Genomic DNA, 24439 nt, shown 5'->3' with positions numbered 1-24439 from the left:
AGTTTGCTGTATTCATTTCGCAATACTCATGAACCTCTGAAAAAAGACAAATAATTGTTCAAAGCGCCATGAATCAACTAATAACTTTCTGTTTCCAGCTGATGGAAATCCTAACTTTTTTGTTATTGAATCACCAGGCAGAACACAGAAAGTTCAGAGGGGAACTGAAAATGGAAATAAGAGGGGCAATGAGAGGGTATGAGAATAGACTGGTGGCCATCATATAAGGCAATCCAAAGGTCTTGCACAGGCATGAAAACATTAAACGGGTTGTAAGAACCCGACCCTGATTCGGGACCACAAAGGAGATCGATTCATGGAGACAGAGGGGGTGGCCCAAAAATGTTTCAGCCCGGTTTCGAACCGGGGACCTTTCGCGTGTTAAGCGAACGTGATAACCACTACACTACAGAAATTCTGCTGCTTGCAGTTTTATAGGAAACCCTCAGAAGATAGCTGACGTCTACAACTGCTCTCAGTGTGGGAAACAGGGCCCTTTCCCTTTCAGGGAATTAACTTCGACAAAATAGTTTGCTGTATTCATTTCGCAATACTCATGAACATCTGAAAAAAGACGAATAATTGTTCAAAGCGCCATGAATCAACGAACAACTTTCTGTTTCAAGCTGATGGAAATCCTAACTTTTTTGTTATTGAATCACCAGGCAGAATACAGAAAGTTCAGAGGGGAATTGAAAATGGAAATAAGAGGGGCAAAGAGAGGGTATGAGAATAGACTGGCGGCCATCATATCAGGCAATCCAAAAGTCTTCCACCGGTCTGTGAACATGAAACGGGTGGGAAGAACCCGACCCTGATTCGGGACCACAAAGGAGATCGATTCATGGTGGCAGAGGGGGTGGCCCAAAAATGTTTCTGCCCGGTTTCGAACCGGAGACCTCTCGCGTGTTAAGCGAACGTGATAAACACTACACTACAGAAACTCTGCTGCTTGCTGTTTTTTAGGAAACCCTCAGAAGATAGCTGCCGTCTACAACTGCTCTCAGTGTAGGGAACAGGTCCCTTTCCCGTTCAGGGAATTAACTTCCACAAAATAGTTTGCTGTATTCATTTCGCAATACTCATGAACCTCTGAAAAAAGACGAATGATTGTTCAAAGCGCCATGAATCAACGAATAACTTTCTGTTTCCAGCTGATGGAAATCCTAACTTTTTTGTTATTGAATCACCAGGCAGAATACAGAGAGTTCAGAGGGGAACTGAAAATGGAAATAAGAGGGGCAAAGAGAGCGTATGAGAATAGACTGGCGGCCATCATATAAGTCAATCCAAAAGTCTTCCACCGGGATGTAAACATGAAACGGGTTGGAAGAACCCGACTCTGATTCGCGGCCACAAAGGAGATCGATTCATGGAGGCAGAGGGTGTGGCCCAAAAATGTTGATGGTCGGGTTCGCAGCGGGGACCTTTCGCGTGTTAAACAAACGTGATAACAACAACACTACAGAAACTCTGCTGTTGGTCATTTTATAGGAAACCCTCAGAAGATAGCTGCCGTCTGCAAATGCTCTCAGTGTGGGAGAAAGGGCCCTTTCCCTTTCAGGGAATTAACTTCTCCAAAATAGTTTGCTGTATTCATTTCGCAATACTCATGAACCTCTGAAAAAAGACGAATAATTGTTCAAAGCGCCATGAATCAACTAATAACTTTCTTTTTCAAGCTGATGGAAATCCTAACTTTTTTTTTGTTGAATCACCAGGCAGAATACAGAAAGTTCAGAGGGGAACTGAAAATGGAAATACGAGGGGCAAAGAGAGGGTATGAGAATAGACTGGCGGCCATCATATAAGGCAATCCAAAAGTCTTCCACCGGTCTGTGAACATGAAACGTGTGGTGAGAAACCGACTCTGATTCGCGGCCACAAAGGAGATCGATTCATGGAGGCAGAGGGAGTGGCCCAAAAATGTTTGTGCCCGGTTGCGAACCGGGGACCTTTCGCGTGTTTAGCGAACGTGATAACCACTACACTACAGGAACTCCGCTGCTTACTGATTTATAGGAAACCTTCAGAAGATAGCTGCCGTCTAGAAATGCTCTCAGTGTGGGAAACAGGACCCTTTCCCGTTCAGGGAATTAAGTTCGACAAAATAGTTTGCTGTATTCATTTCGCAATACTCATGAACATCTGAAAAAAGACGAATAATTGTTCAAAGCGCCATGAATCAACGAACAACTTTCTGTTTCAAGCTGATGGAAATCCTAACTTTTTTGTTATTGAATCACCAGGCAGAATACAGAAAGTTCAGAGGGGAATTGAAAATGGAAATAAGAGGGGCAAAGTGAGGGTATGAGAATTGACTGGCGGCCATCATACAAGGCAATCGAAAAGTCTTCTACCGGTCTGTGAACATGAAACGGGTGGTGAGAAACCGACTCTGATTCGCGGCCACAAAGGAGATCGATTCATGGAGGCAGAGGGGGTGGCCAAAAAATGTTGCTGGTTGTGTTCGCAGCGGGGACCTTCCGCGCGTTAAACGAACGTGATAACCACAACACTACAGAAACTCTGTTGTTGGTTGTTTTATAGGAAACCCTCAGAAGAAAGCTGCCGTCTGCAAATGCTCTCAGTGTGGGAGACATGACCCTTTCCCTTTCAGGTAATTAACTTCTCCAAAATAGTTTGCTGTATTCATTTCGCAATACTCATGAACCTCTGAAAAAAGACGAATAATTGTTCAAAGCGCTATGAATCAACTAATAACTTTCTGTTTCAAGCTGATGAAAATCCTAACTTTTTTTTTGTTGAATCACCAGGCAGAATACAGAAAGTTCAGAGGGGAACTGAAAATGGAAATAAGAGGGGCAAAGAGAGGGAATGAGAATAGACTGGCGGCCATCATATAAGGCAATCCAAAAGTCTTCCACCGGTATGTAAAACATTAAACGAGTTGTGAGAACCCGAACCTGAATCGGGGCCACAAAGGAGATCGATTCATGGAGACAGAGGGGGTGGCCCAAAAATGTTTCTGCCCGGTTTCGAACCGGGGACCTTTCGCGTGTTAAGCGAACGTGATAACCACTACACTACAGAAATTCTGCTGCTTGCAGTTTTATAGGAAACCCTCAGAAGATAGCTGACGTCTACAACTGCTCTCAGTGTGGGAAACAGGGCCCTTTCCCTTTCAGGGAATTAACTTCTCCAAAATAGTTTGCTGTATTCATTTCGCAATACTCATGAACCTCTGAAAAAAGACAAATAATTGTTCAAAGCGCCATGAATCAACTAATAACTTTCTGTTTCAAGCTGATGGAAATCCTAACTTTTTTGTTATTGAATCACCAGGCAGAACACAGAAAGTTCAGAGGGGAACTGAAAATGGAAATAAGAGGGGCAATGAGAGGGTATGAGAATAGACTGTTGGCCATCATATAAGGCAATCCAAAGGTCTTGTACAGGCATGAAAACATTAAACGGGTTGTCAGTCCCCGAGCCTGATTCGGGACCACAAAGGAGATCGATTCATGGAGACAGAGGGGGTGGCCCAAAAATGTTTCAGCCCGGTTTCGAACCGGGGACCTTTCGCGTGTTAAGCGAACGTGATAACCACTACACTACAGAAACTCTGCTGCTTGCAGTTTTATAGGAAACCCTCAGAAGATAGCTGCCGTCTACAACTGCTCTCAGTGTGGGAAACAGGGTCCTTTCCCTTTCAGGGAATTAACTTCTACAAAATAGTTTGCTGTATTCATTTCGCAATACTCATGAACCTCTGAAAAAAGACAAATAATTGTTCAAAGCGCCATGAATCAACTAATAACTTTCTGTTTCAAGCTGATGGAAATCCTAACTTTTTTGTTATTGAATCACCAGGCAGAACACAGAAAGTTCAGAGGGGAACTGAAAATGGAAATAAGAGGGGCAATGAGAGGGTATGAGAATAGACTGGTGGCCATCATATAAGGCAATCCAAAGGTCTTGCACAGGCATGAAAACATTAAACGGGTTGGAAGAACCCGAGCCTGATTCGGGACCACAAAGGAGATCGATTCATGGAGACAGAGGGGGTGGCGCAAAAAAGTTTCTGCCCTGTTTCGAACCGGGGACCTTTCGCGTGTTAAGCGAACGTGATAACCACTACACTACAGAAACTCCGCTGCTAACCCATTTATAGGAAACCCTCAGAAGATAGCTGCCGTCTGCAAATGCTCTCAGTGTGGGAGACAGGACCCTTTCCCTTTCAGGTAATTAACTTCTCCAAAATAGTTTGCTGTATTCATTTCGCAATACTCATGAACCTCTGAAAAAAGACGAATAATTGTTCAAAGCGCTATGAATCAACTAATAACTTTCTGTTTCAAGCTGATGAAAATCCTAACTTTTTTTTTGTTGAATCACCAGGCAGAATACAGAAAGTTCAGAGGGGAACTGAAAATGGAAATAAGAGGGGCAAAGAGAGGGTATGAGAATAGACTGGCGGCCATCATATAAGGCAATCCAAAAGTCTTCCACCGGTATGTAAAACATTAAACGGGTTGTAAGAACCCGAGCCTGATTCGGGACCACAAAGGAGATCGATTCATGGAGACAGAGGGGGTGGCCCAAAAATGTTTCAGCCCGGTTTCGAACCGGGGACCTTTCGCGTGTTAAGCGAACGTGATAACCACTACACTACAGAAATTCTGCTGCTTGCAGTTTTATAGGAAACCCTCAGAAGATAGCTGCCGTCTACAACTGCTCTCAGTGTGGGAAACAGGGCCCTTTCCCTTTCAGGGAATTAACTTCTACAAAATAGTTTGCTGTATTCATTTCGCAATACTCATGAACCTCTGAAAAAAGACAAATAATTGTTCAAAGCGCCATGAATCAACTAATAACTTTCTGTTTCAAGCTGATGGAAATCCTAACTTTTTTGTTATTGAATCACCAGGCAGAACACAGAAAGTTCAGAGGGGAACTGAAAATGGAAATAAGAGGGGCAATGAGAGGGTATGAGAATAGACTGGTGGCCATCATATAAGGCAATCCAAAGGTCTTGCACAGGCATGAAAACATTAAACGGGTTGTAAGAACCCGAGCCTGATTCGGGACCACAAAGGAGATCGATTCATGAAGACAGAGGGGGTGGCCCAAAAAAGTTTCTGCCCGGTTTCGAACCGGGGACCTTTCGCGTGTTAAGCGAACGTGATAACCACTACACTACAGAAACTCCGCTGCTAACCGATTTATAGGAAACCCTCAGAAGATAGCTGCCGTCTACAAATGCTCTCAGTGTGGGAAACAGGAACCTTTCCCGTTCAGGGAATTAACTTTACAAAATAGTTTGCTGTATTCATTTTGCAATTCTCATGAACCTCTGAAAAAAGACGAATAATTGTTAAAAGCGCCATGAACCAACTAATAACTTTCTGTTACAAGCTGATGGGAAACCTAACTTTTTTTTAACTGAATCACCAGGCAGAATACAGAAAGTTCAGAGTGGAACTGAAAATGGAAATAAGAGGGGCAAAGAGAGGGTATGATAATGGACTGGCGGCCATCATATCAGGCAATCCAAAAGTCTTCCACCGGTCTGTGAATATTAAACGAGTTGCAAGAACCCGAACCTGATTCGGGAACACAAAGGAGATCGATTCATGGAGACAGAGTGTGTGGCCCAAAAATGTTTCTGCCCGGTTTCGAACCGGGGACCTTTCGCGTGTTAAGCGAACGTGACAACCACTACACTACAGAAACTATGCTGCTTGCAGTTTTATAGGAAACCCTCAGATGATAGCTGCCGTCTACAACTGCTCTCAGTGTGTGAAACAGGTCCCTTTCCCGTTCAGGGAATTAACTTCTACAAAATAGTTTGCTGTATTCATTTCGCAATACTCATGAACCTCTGAAAAAAGACGAATAATTGTTCAAAGCGCCATGAATCAACTAATAACTTTCTGTTTCAAGCTGATGGAAATCCTAACTTCTTTGTTATTGAATCACCAGGCAGAATACAGAAAGTTCAGAGGGGAACTGAAAATGGAAATAAGAGGGGCAAAGAGAGGGTATGAGAATAGACTGGCGACCATCATATCAGGCAATCCAAAAGTCTTCCACCGGTCTGTTAACAGGAAACGGGTGGTGAGAACCCGAACCTGATTCGGGAACACAAAGGAGATCGATTCATGGAGACAGAGGGGGTGGCCCAAAAATGTTGCTGGCTGGGTTCGCAGCGGGGACCTTTCGCATATTAGGCGAACGTGATAACCACTACACTACAGAAACTCTGCTGTTTGCCGTTTTATTGGAAACCCTCAGAAGGTAGCTGCCGTCTGCAAATGCTCTCAGTGTGTGAGACAGGGCCCTTTCCCTTTCAGGGAATTAACTTCTCCAAAATAGTTTGCTGTATTCATTTCGCAATACTCATGAACCTCTGAAAAATGACGAATAGTTGTTCAAATCGCCATTAATCAAGTCATAAATATCTGTTTCAATCTGATGGAAATCCTAACTTTTTTTTAATTGAATCACCAGGCAGAACACAGAATGTTCAGAGGGGAACTGAAAATGGAAATAAGAGGGGCAAAGAGATGGTATGAGAATAGACTGGCGGCCATTATATAAGGCAATCCAAAAGTCTTCAACAGGCATTAAAACATTAAACGGGTTGCAAGAACCCGACCCTGATTCGGGACCACAAAGGAGATTGATTCATGTCGACAGACCAAAAATGTTTCTGTTCGATTTTGAAATGGGGACTTTTCGCTTGGTCGGAGAACGTGATAACCACTGCACGACAGAAACTCTGCTGTTTCTATCGTTATAGAAATCCCTCAGAGGATAGCTGCCGTCTGCAAATGCTCTCAGTGTGGGAGACGGGTCACTTTCCCGTTCAGGGAATTAATTTCTACAAAATAGTTTACTGTATTAATTTCGCAATACTCATTAAACTCTGAAAAAAGACGAATAGTTGTTCAAATCGCCATGAATCAACGAATAATTATCTGTTTCAGGCTGACGTAAATCCTAACTTTTTTTTTTCATTCACCAGGCAGAATATAGAAAGTTCAGAGGGGAACTGAAGGGGAAATAAGAGGGGCAAAGAGAGGGTCTGAGAATAGACTGGCGGCCAACATAAAAGGCAATCCAAAAGTCTTCCACAGCCATGTTAACATTAAACGGGTCGGAAGAACCCGACTCTGATTCGGGACCACAAAGGAGATCGATTCATGGAGGGACAGGGGTCCGCCAAAAATGTTCAACCTGTTTTCGAAACGGTGATCTTTCGCGTGTTCAGTCAACGTGATAACCACTACACGACAGATGCTCTGCCGCGCATGCTATTATAGGAAACCCTCAGAAGTTTGCTGCCGTCTGCAAATGCTCTCAGCGTGGGAGACGGGTTCGTTTCCCGTTCAGGGAATTAACTTCCCCAAAATAGTTTACTGTATTAATTTCGCATTATTCATTGAACTCTGAAAAATGACGAATAGTTGTTCCAATCGCCATGAATCAACTCCTAACTATCTGTTTCAGGCTGACTGAAATCCTAACTTCTTTTTGTTCATTCACCATGCAGAATATCGAAAGTTCAGAGGGGAACTGAAAGTGGAAATAAGAGGGGCAAAGTGAGGGTATGAGAATTGACTGGCGGCCAACATAAAAGGCAATCCAAAAGTCTTCCCAGGCATGTAAACATTAAATGGGTGGGAAGAACCCTACCCTGATTCGGGACCACAAAGGAGATCGATTCATGGAGGCAGAGGGGGTGGCCCAAAAATGTTTCTGCCCGGTTTTGAACCGGGGACTTTTCGCGTGTTAGGCGAATGTGATAACCACTACACTACACAACACAAACTCTGCTGCTGGTGGGTTTATTGGAAACCCTCAGAAGATAGCTGCCGTCTGCAAATGCTCTCAGTGTGGGAGACGGGTCACTTTCCCGTTCAGGGAATTAATTTCGACAAAATAGTTTACTGTATTAATTTTGCAATACTCATTAAACTCTGAAAAATGAAGAATAGTTGTTCAAATCGCCATTAATCAACTTATAACTATCTGTTTCAGGCTGACGGAAATCCGAACTTTTTTTTGTTCATTCACCAGGCAGAATATATAAAGTTCAGAGGGGAACTGAAAGTGGAAATAAGAGGGGCAAAGAGAGGGTATGAGTATTGACTGGCGGCCAACATAAAAGGCAATCCAAAAGTCTTCCACAGGCATGTAAACATTAAATGGGTGGGAAGAACCCGACTCTGATTCGGGACCACAAAGGAGATCGATTCATGGAGGCAGACCAAAAATGTTTCTGCCTTGTTTTGAACCGAGGACATTTTGCTTGTTAGAAGAACGTGATGACCACGACACGACAGAAACCCTGCTGCTTCCGGTGTTATCGGATACCCTCAGAAGATAGCTGCCGTCTGCAAATGCTCTCAGTGTCGGAGACGGGTCCCTTTCCCGTTCAGGGAATTAACTTCTCCAAAATCGTTTACTGTATTAATTTCGCATTACTCATTAAACTCTGAAAAATGACGAATTGTTGTTCAAATCGCCATTAATCAACTCATAACTATCTGTTTCAGGCTGACGGAAATCATAACTTTTTCTTTATTCATTCACCAGGCAGAATATAGAAAGTTCAGAGCCGAACTGAAAGTGGAAATAAGAGGGGCAAAGAGAATACTTTGCGTATCTCTTTACCAAGGGTGAAGATGTTGCCAGAATCTCATTTCGGAAGATGTAGTTGAGATACTGAATGGGTTAAACATTGATAAAGAGCGGGTACTTGAAAGGCGAGATGCACTTTAAGTGGATAAGTCACCCGATCAGGATGGGATGCATCCTGGGTTGCTGAGGGAAGTAAGAGGGGAAATTGTGGAGGTACTGGCCATAATTATCCAAACATCCAAAGATACGGGGGTGGTGCAGAGGGCTGGAGAATTGCAAATGTTACACCCTTCTTCAAAAAATAGTGCAAGGGTGAACCCAGCAAAAAGAGGCCATTCAGGTAATCTCAGTGGTGGGGAAACGTTTGGAAACTATAATCCGGGACAGAATTAACAGTCACTTGGTCGAGTGTGGATTGATTAGGCCAATCGTGTTTAACTGACCTGGTGGTGTATTTTGATGAGTTAACATAGCGGGTAGATGAAAGCAATGCAGTTGATGCAGTGGATATGGACTTTCAAAAGGCGTTTGATAAAGTGCCGCACTGTTGGCCCATGGATTAAAGGGGGCAGTCGAAACATGGATACAGAATTAGCTAAGGGACAGGAAACAGACAGGAGTGGAGAGCGGTTGTTTTGTGGAATGGAGGGAGATGTACAGTGGTGTTCCCCAGGGTCAATGCTGGGACCACTGCTTTTCTTGATATTTATTAATGATTCGGACTTGGGAGCACAGGGCACAACTTCAAAATTTGCAGATGACACAAAATTTGGAAGGGTAGCAAACAGTGAGGAGGAGAGTAATATTCTGCAAGAGGTTATAGACAGGCTGGTGGCATGGCGGACAAGTGGCAGATTAAATTTTACGCATAAAAATGCGTACTGATACATTTCGGAAGGAAGAACGAGTAGAGGCCATATAAACTAGAGGGCACAACTCTAAAAGGGGTACAGGAACAGATAGATTTGGGGGTTTATCTGCACAACCCATTGAAGGTGGCAGACCAGGTTGAGAAATACATTAAAAAAGCATACGGATCCTGGGCTTTATAAATAGAGGCATAGGGTCCAAAAGTATGGAAGACATTATGAAACTTAATAAAACACTGGTTCGGCCACAACCGGAGTATTGTGTCCAGTTCTGGGCACCGCACTTCAGTAAAGATGTGAACGCCTTTGAGAGGGTGTGGGAGAGATTTACTAAAATTATTAAAGGGATGACCTACTTTAGTTACGTAGATAGACTGGAGAAGCTGTGATTGTTCTCCTTGGAACAGAGACGGTTGCGAGGAGAATTAATAGAGGTATTCAAGGTCGTGATGGGTCTGGACAGAATGAATGGGGAGAAACTTTTCCCATTGGCTGAAGTTTCATGAACCAGAGGATATCGATTTCACGTGATTGTCAAAAGAGCCAATGGTGACATGAGGAAAAACCTTTGTAAACAGCGAATGGTTCGAAACTGGAATGCACTGGCCGAGGGGGTGGTGGAGGCAGATTCAATCTTGGCCTTCAAAAGGGAACTGGATAATTACGAAAAAGGAAAAGAATTGCCGGGCTACGGCGATAGTTTGGGGACGTGGGACCAGCTGGATTGCTGTTGCATTGAGCCGAAAGGTCTCCTTCCGTGATGCAACCTTTCTCCGAAATCTATGATTTCATGGGGTGTGGTCGTCGCTGTCAATGCCATCATTTATTGTCCGTCCTTAATTGCCCTTGAGAAGGTGGTGGTGAGCCAACATCCTGAACCGCTGAAGTCCGTGTGCTGAGGGTTCTCCAACAGTGCTGTTTGATAGGGAGTTCCAGGATTGCGACCAAGTGATGATGAAGGAACGGCGATATATTTCCAAGTGAGGATGGTGTGTGACTTGGAGGGGAATGTGCAGGTTGTGTTGTTCCCATGTGCCTGCTGCTCTTGTCCTTCTACATGGTAGAGGTCGCGGGTTTGGGTGGTGCTGTCGAAGAAGCCTTGGCGAATAGCACTGCTACATTGCATCTTGCAGAAGGTACTCACTGCAGCCACGGTGCGCTGGTCGTGGAGGGAGTGAATGTTTAAGGTAGTGAATGGAGTGTCATTCAAACGGGCTGCTTTGTCCTGAATGGTGTCGAGCTTCTTGAGTGTTGTTGGACCAATTCTCATACAGGTAAGTGGACAGTATTCCACCACACTCCTGACTTTGCCTTGTAGATGGTGCAAAGGCTTTTGCGTGTCAGGAGGTGAGTCACTCGCCGCAGAATTCACAGCCTCTGACCTGCTCTTGTGGCCACAATATTTATACGGCTGGTCCAGTTAAGTTTCTGTTCAATGGTGACTCCCAGGATTTTGATGGTGGGGGATTCGGCGATGGTGAAGTCGTTGAATGTCAAGGGGAGGTGGTTAGACTCTCTCTTGTTGGAGATGGTCATTGTCTACCACTTGCCTGGTGCGAATGTTGCTTGCTACTTATCAGCCCAAGCCTTGATATTGTCCAGGTCTGGCTGCATGCGGGCTCGGACTGCTTCATTATTTGAGGGTTGCGAATGGAACTGAACACTGTGCAATCATCAGCGAACATCCCCATTTCTCACCTTATGATGGAGGGAATGTCATTGATGAAGCAGCTGAAGATGGTTGAACCTTGGACACTGCCTTGTGGAACTACTGCAGCAATATCCTGGGGCTGAGAAGATTCACTTCGAACAACCACTACCATCTTCCTTTGTGCTAGGTATGACTCTAGCCAGTGGATAGATTTCCCCTGATTCTCATTGACTTCAATTTTACTAGGGCTCCTTGGTGCCACAGTCGGTCAAATGCTGCCTTGATATCAAAGGCAGTCACTCTCATCTCACCTCTGGAATTCAGCTCTTTTGTCCATGTTTGAACCAAGGCTGTAATGAGGTCTGGAGCCGAGTTGTGCTGGCGGAACCCAAACTGAGCATCGGTGAGCAGGTTATTGGTAAGTAAGTGCCTCTTGATAGCACTGTCGTCTACACTTTCCATCGCTTTGCTGATAATTGAGAGTGGAATGATGGAGCCTATTTGGCCTGATTGGATTTGTCCTGCTTTTTGTGAACAGGACATAACTGGGCAATTTTCCACATTGTTGGGTAGATGCCAGTGTTGGAGCTGTACTGGAACAGCTTGGCTAGAGGCGCGGCGAGTTCTGGAGCACAAATCTTCAGCACGACAGCCTGAATGTTGCTTTTGCTGTATCCAGTGCATTCAGCCGTTTCTTCATATGACCTCGAGTGAATCGAATTGGCTGAAAACCTGCTTCCGTGATGGTGGGGATATCGGGAGGAGGCCGATATGGATCATTCACTCAGCACTTCTGGCTGAAGATGGTTTCAAACGCTTCAGGCTTGTCTTTTGCACTCACGTTCTGGACTCCGCCATCATTGAGGAGGGGGATGTTTACAGAGCCTCCTCCTCCCGTCAGTTGTTTAATTGTCCACCACCATTCACGACTGGATATGACAGGACTGCAGAGCTTTGATCTGTTCCGTTGGTTGTGGAATCGCTTAGCTCTGTCGATAGCATGTTGATTCTGCTGTTTAGCATACATGTAGTCCTGTTTTGTAGCTTCACCAGATTGGCACCTCATTTTTAGGTACGCCTGGTGCTGTTCCTTGCATGCTCTTCTACACTCCTCATTGAACCAGGGTTGATCCCCTGGCTTGTTGGTAATGGTCGAGTGAGGAATATGCCGGACCATGAAGTTACAGATTGTGACGAATACAATTCTGCTGCTGCTGATGGCCCACAGCGCCTCATGGTTGCCCAGTTTTGAGCTGCGTGATCTTTTCTGAATCTGTCCCGTTTAGCACGGTGGTAGTGCCACAAAACACGTTGGATAGTATCCTCATTGTGAAGACCGGAATTCGTCTCCACGATGACTGTGCGGTGGTCACTCCTACCAATGCTGTCATGGACAGATGCATCTGCGACAAGAAGATTGGTGACAGACGAGGTCAAGTAGGTTTTTCCCTCCTTTTGGTTCACTCACCACCTGTGGCATGCCGGGTCTGACAGCTATGGCCTTCGGGACTCAGCCAGCTCGTTCAGTAGTGGTGCTACCGAGCCACTCTTGGTGATAGACATTGAACTCCCCCACCATATTACATTCTGTGCCCTTTCCACCCTCAGTGCTTCCCAACATGGAAGAGGACTGATTCATCAGCTGAGGGAGGACGTTCGGTGGTAATCAGCAGGCGGTTTCCCTGCACATTTTTTACCTGATGTCCGGCGTCAATGTTGAGGGCTCCCTCCTAATTGTTGATCACTGTACCGCCACCTCCGGTCGATTTGTCCTGCCGATGGGACAGAGCATACCCAGAGATGGATGATGGAAGAGTTTGGGACCTTGGCTGAAAGGTCCGATTCTGTGAGTATGGCTATGTCAGGCTGTTGCTTGAGTCGTCTGTGGGACAGCTCTCCCAATTTTGGCACATGTCCCCAGATGTTAGTGAGGAGGACTTTGGAGGGTGAACAATGACTTGGTTTGCCTTTGTCGTATCCGGTGCCGAGTGCTCCATCCTGCTTTATTCTTATTATGATTTTTTTTGTCGAGATTGTGCAACTGAGTCGCTTGCTGGGCCATTTCAGAGGGCAATTGAGAATCAAGCACATTGCTGTGGGTCTGGAGTCACATATCGGCCAAACGGGGTAAGGGCGGCAGGTTTCGTTCCTTAAAGGACATTACTGAACCAGATGGGTTTTTGCGACAATCCAGAAGTTTCATGGTCGTCTTTACTGATTACAGTTTTTTAAATTCCTGATTTTATTTAATTGAACTTAAATTTCCCACTTGCCGTAGCGAGATTTCAACGCATATTTTTGGATAAATTAGTGCCGGTTGCTTGTATTACTGATTTAGTAACATAAACACTATGCTACCGTGCAAAGCTAGTTAAGTTTATGGTCAATAGTAACCCCCAGGATGTTGATGATGGGGGATTCGGCGATGGTGTTGTCGTTAAATATTAAGAGGAGGTGGTTCGACTCTCTCTTGTTGGACTTGATCATTGCCTGGCTGTTGAATATTACTTGCCACTTATCAGCCCAAGTCTGAATGTTGTCCAGGTCTTGCTGCATGCAGGCACGGACTGCTTCATTATCTGAGGGGTTGCGAATGGAACTGAAAACGGTGTAATCATCAGTAAACGTCCTCACTCTTGACCTTAGGATGGAGAGGAGGTCATTGATGAAGCAGCTGAAGATGGTTGAGCCTCGGACAGTGCCCTGAGGATCTCTTGCAGCAATGTCCTGGGACTGAGATGATTGGCCTCCAACAATCACTACCATCTTCCTTTGTGCAGGCTAAGACTCCAGTCACTGGAGAGTTATCCCCTGATTCCCATTGACTTCAACTATCCTAAGGTTCCATGATGCTACACTCGGTCAAGGCTGTCTTGATGTCAAGGGCAGTCACTCTCACCTCACCTCTGGAATTCAGCTATTTTGCCCATGTTTGGACCGAAGGCTTTACTGAGCCATGGAGTCGAGTGGTCCAGGCGGAACCCAAACTGAACATCGGTGAGCAGGTCCTTGATGAGTAAGTGCCGCTTGATAGCACTACCGACGACTCCTTGCATCACTTTGCTGATGATTGAGAATAGACTGATGGAGCGGTAATTGACTGGATTGGATTTTTCCTGCTTTTTCTGAAGAGGACATGCCTGAGCAATTATCAACTTTGTCGGTTTTCCACCTTGGTGACCAAGTGACAGTCTAAACTTTAAAAAGTTTTGTGTGTTTTGCTTGAGTTGAATTGTCATCCGTTCCCATTTTACAGACGTGATTTTCGAACTTGGTTAAAAATGTTCCGTGTTTATGATTCAATGAATCTGGTGCAGTTAAATTCCCCACCTCAGAAACAAAGAAGGGCGACGACTGCTCCACTTTATCATACAACCCCAACTAGTGCCGCCTCAATTAAAGTACATCAACTATTGCCCCCCACTAATGTACAACTACAAATGTGTACATACAAAGTGTGTGTGCATTTGCTTGACTGTGACATTAGGCAACAGCAGCCGCATATCACTCCGTGTCAATGGAAAGTTTGTGAACGACGAAAATCGAAACCCACCCGGACAATCCTGGAATATCAATGTCCGGGATCAATCCACTCGGCCATGCTCTATGCCTCCATGCAGTGTTGTCCACGAGAAATTGCTGACGAGCCGCAGGCGTGTCTATGGTGACATCGTTTTAGGCGCATGAACGAATTTTAGTAGACAACATCTTATACACAAACAATATACAATACTTCACGTTTGTATATTTCATAGCAAACATCTACCACCATTCAGTAACCAAGGAATTAAAGCCCCCTCAACGATCAAAACACCCCTGCACTCTGCTTTTCACCATTTTATCAACAACACACAAAAAGTTTAAAGTCCACATGCATACGTCATGCGAATATGAGCATTGAGATCACAGGCCCAAAGACTGTGTCCATTGCTCATTCTTATTTAATAATCGCAATTTCAATTAGCCACATTTGGATTCCCATTTCGCCAGATGAGACGAGTGGCTAAGGTATTGGAACAACTGGTCAATGTCACAATGGATTGATTCCACGGGCCGTGTTCTGCTGACCCCCAACACTACACATTCTTACAACCAATAAAAAGAAACCTGCCGTGGACGGATGTCGGGTTGGTTTTCTGGAAGCAGCAAATCAACTGCGTGGAAAAATCACCTCCAGCATAAGGAACAAAATATAAATCCGACATGTGAAGGACTGAAAGTGACAATTCGAAACCACACCACGAGGGGAAATTGCGATCTGAATACAGCGCTGGCCCTGATTTACTGACCCTGATTTTCTCAATGAGGCCTCATGACAGCTTCACTCACTTTGGTTCTCGGTAAATCCTGCTGGAAGGCCAAGTGATCAGGACAGAAACTCCCCGGAGCTTCCTCTGCCTGTGGTTGGTGTATGTGAAGGCTTAGTCAGGCCGTGGTACCCAGTTTCCCAGGGAACGGCAGTGATGCTCGGTCTGAGACTGTATTCGCTGTTTTCCGTTGGCAGCCGGTGATTGGAGAGAGCAGGGCCGGACAGGCGGCCTGAATGGCGCTGCTGTCACGGTCTCACGCACTCCGGGAGCTGGGGAACAGCGAATAACTGATGGGATTGTTGCTGCGTCTGAAATGCGGCTTAGAACTGCTGTTGTTAACGGAGGCAGCGCTGCAGGATCCTTTAATGATCCCTCACAAATCAACTGAAACCTGTCGGATTGTGAATACCATTTTACTTTTCCAAAGTAAACGGAGTGACATTAATTGCGGAAAAATGGGAAACAGTTTGCATCTCGCTCACTGCAGAAATATCCACGTCACAGCGAGACAACTCTGCGACAAACAGTGAGTCTTCTCTTCGGACCTGGTCTGTCAAGAAGAATTCTGAATACCATTAAGCCAATCTCGGTTTCTTTATTTATTGTTCCTGTGCCTGCTCTCCGACCGCAGGCAAAATGTTAGAATATCCGCCGTGCTCAGCTGGTAGCAGCACTTTAGAAACCCGGCAATGCGAGAAAATGAATGTTAAGGTAACAGTTACCCACTGTGAGTGGAATTGAACCACCAACCATTATTAATTAACAGGAACCAATTGCGCTATAGAAACACGACGTCTTGCGCACTGAACCATTAATTGAGCGAGCGAATGCTTCAGCTTGCAGCGACCAATGTAACAGCTGTCTTACCATCAGTTTACTTTTCCAAAATAAAGTGTGTGCGGCGTGCACGAGTGAAAATCGGTGCTGTCTTATTTCTGAACTTCAAACTCCCCTTGCCCCTAAATGCCTGTATGTTGGAAGACTCAGTCCCCCAGTTATGGACAGCATTGATTTTTCGAGTTGTGATTCGCCATCCTCTATTTCAGTAACGTTCTGGTTTGCTGAAAATGAGATGAGTTGAAATGAGCAGGTCCAACGAGCCGGTCTGTGACACCACACGGTGTCGACAAAGTTGTCTCTTGCACTTACAGTGAAACGGACCGCAGTTTTCTCTTTTTAACCAGTGGTTATGATGTTCAGAAAAATATGTGACCAAGAAAGACTGGATTTCAGCGGGTGACTCCGGGCCAGAATAAAGTTCAGTCAAAACTTGTGATTGCCGAGTGGGTGGATGGTGGCTTTGCAACTCCTGTGTGACTGCACATCGCGCTGTTCAGATCAGCTTGGATCGATATTCCCTTCAACTCATCACTGATAGAACAGTCCGACTTTTAGTTTCTTTTCCCCGGCGCTTGGTGATATTATAAAAATTGGATAAGACCCGTGCTTAGCCCAACCTCGTCACTTACACGCTGACAGATACAAAGCGGCCATTATCTGCTTCAGTGAGATGAAAGTCGAGAGCAGTTTCACGATCGAATGTAATTGCGAATAAAGCTCATTCAAAGCAAGTTCAGGTCATTGAGGTGCCTTTAAAGTTCTGATTGTTTGAACTGAACTTCTTCCCAAAGCGTTTGAGATTCACGTGGGGCGATTTGGGGAATTCTTTTCATTTTATGCAAAAGTTTCAACTGCAGTTCAAGGTTAAAAGCCCTGGGACCACTATTGTTCACAATTTATCCGTGCTGGGACCACTGTTATTCACAATTTATCGATACTGGGACCACTGTTGTTGACAATTTATAGCTGCTGGGACCACAGTTGTTCACAATTTATCGGTGCTGGGACCGTTTTTGTTCAGAGTTTATCGGTGCTGGGGCCGTGTTTGTTCACAATTTACCTGGACTGTGACCATTGTTGTTCACAATTTATCGGTGCTGGGACCACCGTTGTTCAAAATTTACATTAATGATTTGGACACGGAAATCGGAAGTAAAATTTCAAAATTTACGGACGATATCTAAACGCAAAATGCGAAAAATACAGGAAGACATTAGTAAACTTACAGAATGGGCGTGTAAATGGCAGATTAATTTCAATATAGATAAGTGAGAGGGGGTGCATTTTGGTAGGAAGAATAAGTTGGCCACGTACTGCTGGATAATAAGAGTCTAAATGGAGGAGAGGAGCAAAGGGTACAGATAGACACATCATTAAAAGTCACGACACAGGTTAATAAGGCTATGAGAAAGCAAACTAACACTGGGGTTCATTTCTAGAGGGATAGAATTGAAAACCAGAGAAGTTATATTGAACTAGTAGAGAACCTAGTTTAGACAACATTTGGATTACTGGGCACAGTTCTGGTCTCCATCATTTAAGAAGGTTATAGGGACATTGGGGAAGGTGCAATAAGATTCACAAGGATGATACCAGAACTGAGTGGATATACTTATCAGGAAAGGTTGAGTAGGCTAAGGCTCTTTACTCTAGAAAAGAGAAGGCCGAGGTGTGATCTGATAGGATTTATGAAGATAATGAAAGGGTTTGATGGGGCAGACGTAGATAAAATCTTTCCACTTGCCTTGTGGTGGTGCCCAAAACTATTGGTCATAAGTATAAGATAGTCATGAATAAATCCAATGGGGAATTCAGGATAAACATCTTTACCCAGGGTGTGGTCGGAATGTGGAGCATGCTAGCACAAAGAGTAGTTGAGGCATATAACATAGATACATTTAAAGAGAAACTGGTTAAGCACACGCAGGAGAAAGGAATAGAAGGATATGCTGATCGGGTTCGATGTGGAAGGGTGAGAGGAGGCTCGTGTGGTGCATAAACGCCAGCATTGACAAGTTGGTCCGAATGGCCTGTTTCGGTGCTGTAGACTCCATGTAAAAGTCGAGGGCAAAAGGACACATCTTCCTGAAAGAGGGGAATTCGGGAGACAGACTTTAGAGCAAGGATCTGTATAATTAGAATGGGCAAATGAAACATTCATTCTGCAACATCCAGAATCCGATCAGCTCTGAAAGCAACTGTTAACACCGCGTGATTTGAACACGCAGCTTTCCTGTGACACAATAAGTAATGTCGATGGAAGCAGGAAGTTGAGAAGTGACGTTGTTAGATTACGAGAGTGGGCCAAACTACGGCAAATAGAGTTCAATGTGGGAAAGTGCGAGGTCATCCACTTTGGTCCTAAGAAAGATCGATCAGAGTGTTTTCTAAATGGCGAGAAGCTAGGAATTGTGGAGGAGTAGACAAATTTAAGGGTCCATGTACATAAACCACTGCCAACGAGCGGACAGCTACAAAACATAATTCAGATCAATAACGGAGTATTAGAAAGGATCGTTAGCTCACTTGGTTAGTCCTAATCGCGGGTTTGATCCCCGTACGGGCCATCAGAAGCTCACTGGATTTGTTTCCGTTTTTTGCAACTCTTAAAATCCAACATTTACAAGCAAATCCAAACTCCGAGTCAAGGGAATTTTTCTGGTTAACATCGATTGCATCTTTGCCCCTGGGGCGGAAAAAAAATATCTTTCTTTTTATTTGTCTTCCTCTGGTTTGCAGATAAACGTTTAACTCGCGGCCTGTTCCCATTAATGGTCAGAAGCAGTAACAGACAGACTGGGCGGTTCTGACCGCCCCGAGATCTGTAATAGGCAACAGTTTAGGACAAATACATCAAATCAAATGGTCACCTGGAACCGGGGGAGACAAAACCAGGAGAAAAAGGCACAGGGGAATAGAGAAATAAAAGCTAAAGGAATATGATCGAACTTTTTCCCAAACTTGATTACTTTCTATTCCATCCCCAATCCTCCAGTGGCGGATATAAGATTTCACTGTAAATAAACGCAAGAATCGACCCAAATCTGGTTCTGGAGAATTGAGGAGGGCCAATTTCAGTGGGCTGAGAACGCATCTGACCAGGGTAAATTGGAATCAATGATTGACATTGAAAACTGTAATTGAACAATGGGCGGCCTTTGAAGAAGTGATGGTTCAGGTACAGTCTCGGTCCATTCCCACGAGGGAGAAAAGTAGGGCAAATAAAGCCAGAGCTCTCTGGATGACGAAAGAGACAGTTAGGTGAAACAGAAAAAAGAGACGTCGGACAGATGTCAGGTTGATAATACAAGTACGAACCGGGCTGAATGTAGAGAGTTCAGAGGGGAAGTGAAAAGGGAGAAAAGGGGCATGGAGAGAGCATCAGTGTAGACTGGTGGCTAACATAAAAGGGAATCCAAAAGTCTTCTGTTGGCACATGAACAGGAAACGGGTAGGAAGAGGAGGGGTGGGACCGATTAGGGACCCAAAAGGAGGGCTATGCATGGAGGCAAAGGGCATGGCTGTGGTACTAAATGAGTACGTTGCATTTGTCTTTACCAAGGAAGAAGATGCTGCCAAGTTACAGTGAAAGAAGTAGTTGAGATACGAGATGGGATATAAATTAATAAAGAGGAGCTATTAGGAAGGCCAGCTGTATTTAAAGTAGATCAGTCACCTGGTCCGGATGGGATGCATCCTTTTTTGCTGAGGGAATTAGGGGTGGAAATAGTGGAGGTATTGGCCATAATCTTCCAATCATCCTTAGTTACGGGGGCGGTGCCAGAGGACTGGAGAATTGCAAATATTACACCCTTGTTCAAAAAGGCGTGTATGGATAAACCCAGGAACTACAAGCCAGTCAGTTTAACCTCGGTGAAGGGAAACCTTTAGAAACGATAATCCGAGACAAAGTTAATCGCCAATGGACAAGTGTGGATTAATTAAGCAAAAGCAGCACGGATTTGTTGAAGGCAAATCGTGTTTAACTAACTTGATTGAGTTTTTTGTTGAGGTAAGAGAGATTCGATGAGGGCAATTTTGTTGACATGGTATATATGGACTACTAAAAGGCGTTTGATAAAGTGTTGCATAATAGACTTGTCATCAAAGTTGATGCCCACGGAATAAAAGGGGCAGTGGCAGTACGAAATTGGCTAAGTGACAGGAAACAGAGTGCAGTGGTGAACGGTTGTTTATCAGACTGGAGGGAGGAGTACAGTTGTGTTCCTCACGGGTCGGTACGAGGACCACTGCTTTTCTTGATATATATTAAGGAATTGGACTTTGTTGTACAGGGCACAATTTCAAAATTTGCAGATGACACAAAGCTTGGAAGTGTAATGAACAGTGAAGAGGATAGGGATAGGACAAAGACAGGCTGGTGGAATGGGCGAACACATGGCAGATCAAATTTAACGCGGAGAAAAGCGAAGCGATACATTTTAGTAGGAAAAACGAGAAGAGGCGAATTAAACTAAAGGGCTTAATTCTAAATGAGCGGCAGGAACCGAGAAATCTGGGTTTATTTGTGAACAAATCTTTAAAGGTGGCATGGCAGTTTGAGAAAACGGTTTAAAAAAGCATATGGGATCCTGTGCTTTACAAATTGAGGCAAAGAGAACAAAAACAAGGAAGTTACGATGAGCTTTTGTAAAACACTGGTTCGGCCACAACTGCAGTAATGTGTCCAGTTCTAGGCACCGCACTTTGGGACGCGTGTGAAGGCCTTAGGGAGGTTGCAGAAAAGATTTATTAGAATTGTTCCAGGGATGAAGGACTTCAGTTACGTGGATAGACTGGAGAAGCTGGGGTTGTTGTCCTTCGAGCAGAGAATGTTGAGATGTATTCAAAATCATGAAGGGTCCAGACAGAGTAGATAGAGAGAAACTGCTCCCATAGGCGGAAGTGTCAAGAACCAGAGGACAAAGATTTATGGTGATTGCAAAAGAATGAAAGTCGACATGAGGAAAAACGCTTTTACACAGCGAGTGGTTAAGATCTGGATTCCACAGCCTGAGTGAGTGATGGAGGCAGATTCAATCGTGGATTTCAAAGGGAATTGGATAAGCACTTGAAGGGGAAAAAATGCAGGGCTACGGGTAAACTGCGGGGGAGTGTGACGAGCTGGATTGCTCTTGCTGAGTTCGGGCATGGACTCGATGGTCCGAATGGCCTCCTTCCGTGCTGTAACAATTCTAGGATTCAAAGAAGCAGAAACTAAATAACTCAAACTGCCGAAACCCGAGATCTTTCGACCTTTAGTCAAACGCCCTCCCAAGTGAGCTATTTCCACCCCAATGTTAATTGATCTTTGTGTCCTTATGTTGGAAGAACATATAACCCCAGGGAGAATTGCCCCTCCCGGTCATTCCTCACTTCATGTATAAACATCTCACTCATATATACACACCCAGAGTTCATATTTAAACATCGCACTCATATCTACAGACCCACAGTTCATACATAAACATCGCACTCATATATACACACTCATAGTTCATGTGTACACATCGCACTCATATATACTCACCCACATTCATATATAAACATCACACTCATATATACACACCCACAGTTCATATATAAACATCACGCTCATTTATACACACCCATAGTTCATATATAAACATCGCACTCATATATATACACTCATAGTTCATATATTAACATCGCACTCATAAATACACACCCATAGTTCATATATAAACATCGCACTCATATCTACACTCCCACAGTTTATAAAAGAACAGCGCACTCCTACTCCACACCCACTTTATATCTACCCAAAGTCATGTTTATATTTCTCATCAAAGTCTGAACACTGAAAGTTTAACTGTTTTCCAGCTACTGTCCGTCTTACTTTGTATTTTCAGCATCGGATTTCCTCCAGACTGGCAAAGGGAGCGGAATAAGCGATCCTGCCGGTGAATGCTGCTTTTAACGAACGTCTCGGCGTTCAGGATCTCGCGGGGATTGGACAGCTCTTGTGTCACATGAAGTGTCTGAACGGCCCGGATGCACCTGAAGGTCATCAGCGCGTTGCCTCCACCTCGTGCTGCAATGTTCGTGCGTCTGACATCAACCTGAACGGCGGCTTGTTGGAAAACGTTGTGGTCACAGTTTCTTTTTCTAATTGAACCTAAATCTTTCAAGATGGAATGTTTTCTTTGCTGCTTCACCATAAACAATATCTTATTCCCAAATTTGATTCTTAGTTCCCCAGTGTCAGAGTTAAAATTGCATTAACCCGAAACAGGTAGGAGTCGAACCTACAATCTTCCAATTTGTAATCAGACGCGTTATCCATTGCGCCACTGGCCCGTTCAATGACAGTGAGCATATTTTATTTCAATTTTCATTCAGAATCAACCGACAGGTTGACACAGAGATCAACACAGCGAAATTGATGAGAGAAATCGAAATGAACCAAACGGCCACAAACTCCAATACACAATGGCGAGGATCTGACAGGTATCAGTGAGAGGAGATGGTGATTTTGCAGCTTGATTTGGCTCCGTGGCTTCACTGCTCAAAGTGCCTGTTTCGTCCGGTCCTTTATTGTCTTAAGCCTCCGATGTGATATTTACCCAATTTGTGAGTTAAGCAAAAAAAATAACATTTAACAAAATAATATTTGTATTACTTTCGGAGTCAACAAGGAAATGATTCCAGAACTGCAGTGCGGAAGTGCTCCTTCATTGAACAGATGGACCTCTCTTACAATGTGTCCGAAACACGTTTTGAGGGTACTGCTCCAGAGGGCTGATTTTACAAACGACTTTCGTTACAACCAGCAACCCATCTCCATTAAAAGTTGCGAAGCTATACGCGTTTCAGAGCAGTTTTCGCTGTTCAGCTTTTTAAAAATTAGTCGAAACTCATTTTGAACACATCTTAGTATTAATGAGAATATCAGGCTCAGGTCAATTGGGATGGAAACGTCTCTTACAATAAGTAGAAAGTATAATCGATTACAAAGTGAAAAAGCCAATCCAATCTATCAGTCTCTCTCTGTCACTTTCTCGGTGAGTGAATCTAAACCAGCAGAAGAAGCCAAAACAAAGTACTGAGCAGTTTTCTTTGTTTCCTTTTCCATCGGGCGAGTACAGTTGAAGAGAATGATTTCTGTTTCCTGCTGGACAAATAACTGGAATGAGCAGTGTATCTGGTTCCCATGGTACCCAGTGAAACATGCACGTTTATATCTCACATTTACACTGATACCTTCCTTCATTATTAATTGTAGGAAACTTTTGGTAAGGTTCAATCACACTTCAGAAGTTCCAGAAGCGCAAAGGAAGGCAGACACCTCATGGTGACGTAACCTACAGGTGAGAGAGGTTTGCAGGGTTTCCTGGAGCTGTAAATGTATCAACTCCTTCCAATATATAAACTCCCCTCACCATCAGTAATTCAATTCTAACTGATCTGAGACTTTGGTCATTTATGGTGACTATACTTTGTGGATTTAAACCAGCAGTAAAATCTGTTGTGTGTTATATACGTCGCCGTTCATTCAATATAAAACATTGTCATCCGACTTACCACGTGCAATGCCACACGGGGTATGTTAGGTTACGGACAGTTCTGCCTCCAGCAGTTGTTCTCTCGGTCACACATCCGGCATCACCTCTCGGCCTCACACTTCAGAATCACGCCTGAATATAAACACATTTCTTTTTCAGACTTTTACCTGAAGGTCAACAAGTCACAATTCAAGATTGAGGGAACAAACAAATCAAACATTTAAGAACGTTAACATGTAGGAAATTCACCATAAATGACTGAAAAAAAATGAAGCAAACGGATCAAGATGAACAATTAGCAAAAGGTAACAATTAAAGAAAGGAGAAGTGGAACCAATCAAATCGCTCCAAATAGTTTTTGAAAATTCCTTTTGGTTTTCATCTTCGTTTCACCGTTATGTTGGGGACGAACATCTAGAAATATTTTTCGGAACATAATAAAGACAATTAGAATACAAATTTCACAAAGTAATGATTAATCTTACTTATACGACAGCGTGTTATGTGTTTGTGAAACCTGCAATTGTTTTACCATTCTTTAAGTTTAGAGAGATGCTCTGAATATATGTTCTACATTGAAATGTAAGGGGATTAATAAAATAAAATGAGAAAGTTTGTTTATGAACACGAAGA

General features: G+C 44.0%; 9 non-coding genes across 9 annotated transcripts; all 9 read right to left on the bottom strand.

The window, feature by feature from the left end:
* Positions 1 to 343: 343 nt before the first annotated feature.
* Positions 344 to 416, bottom strand: trnav-aac (transfer RNA valine (anticodon AAC)). Its single transcript has one exon. It is a non-coding gene; the product is annotated as a tRNA-Val (tRNA).
* Positions 417 to 871: 455 nt separating this feature from the next.
* Positions 872 to 944, bottom strand: trnav-aac (transfer RNA valine (anticodon AAC)). Its single transcript has one exon. It is a non-coding gene; the product is annotated as a tRNA-Val (tRNA).
* A 2040-nt stretch (positions 945 to 2984) lies between these two features.
* trnav-aac (transfer RNA valine (anticodon AAC)) lies at positions 2985 to 3057 on the bottom strand. The gene has a single exon. It is a non-coding gene; the product is annotated as a tRNA-Val (tRNA).
* Positions 3058 to 3512: 455 nt separating this feature from the next.
* On the bottom strand, positions 3513 to 3585 carry trnav-aac (transfer RNA valine (anticodon AAC)). The gene has a single exon. It is a non-coding gene; the product is annotated as a tRNA-Val (tRNA).
* A 455-nt stretch (positions 3586 to 4040) lies between these two features.
* trnav-aac (transfer RNA valine (anticodon AAC)) lies at positions 4041 to 4113 on the bottom strand. The gene has a single exon. It is a non-coding gene; the product is annotated as a tRNA-Val (tRNA).
* Positions 4114 to 4569: 456 nt separating this feature from the next.
* On the bottom strand, positions 4570 to 4642 carry trnav-aac (transfer RNA valine (anticodon AAC)). Its single transcript has one exon. It is a non-coding gene; the product is annotated as a tRNA-Val (tRNA).
* A 455-nt stretch (positions 4643 to 5097) lies between these two features.
* On the bottom strand, positions 5098 to 5170 carry trnav-aac (transfer RNA valine (anticodon AAC)). The gene has a single exon. It is a non-coding gene; the product is annotated as a tRNA-Val (tRNA).
* Positions 5171 to 5624: 454 nt separating this feature from the next.
* On the bottom strand, positions 5625 to 5697 carry trnav-aac (transfer RNA valine (anticodon AAC)). The gene has a single exon. It is a non-coding gene; the product is annotated as a tRNA-Val (tRNA).
* Positions 5698 to 7720: 2023 nt separating this feature from the next.
* Positions 7721 to 7789, bottom strand: trnav-aac (transfer RNA valine (anticodon AAC)). The gene has a single exon. It is a non-coding gene; the product is annotated as a tRNA-Val (tRNA).
* Between the last annotated feature and the right edge of the window lie 16650 nt (positions 7790 to 24439).

This window comes from Heptranchias perlo, unplaced genomic scaffold (assembly GCF_035084215.1).
Source record: "Heptranchias perlo isolate sHepPer1 unplaced genomic scaffold, sHepPer1.hap1 HAP1_SCAFFOLD_44, whole genome shotgun sequence".
NCBI lineage: Eukaryota > Metazoa > Chordata > Chondrichthyes > Hexanchiformes > Hexanchidae > Heptranchias > Heptranchias perlo.
Note: the sequence above shows the minus strand (reverse complement) of the source record. Positions and strands in the feature narration are given on the sequence as shown.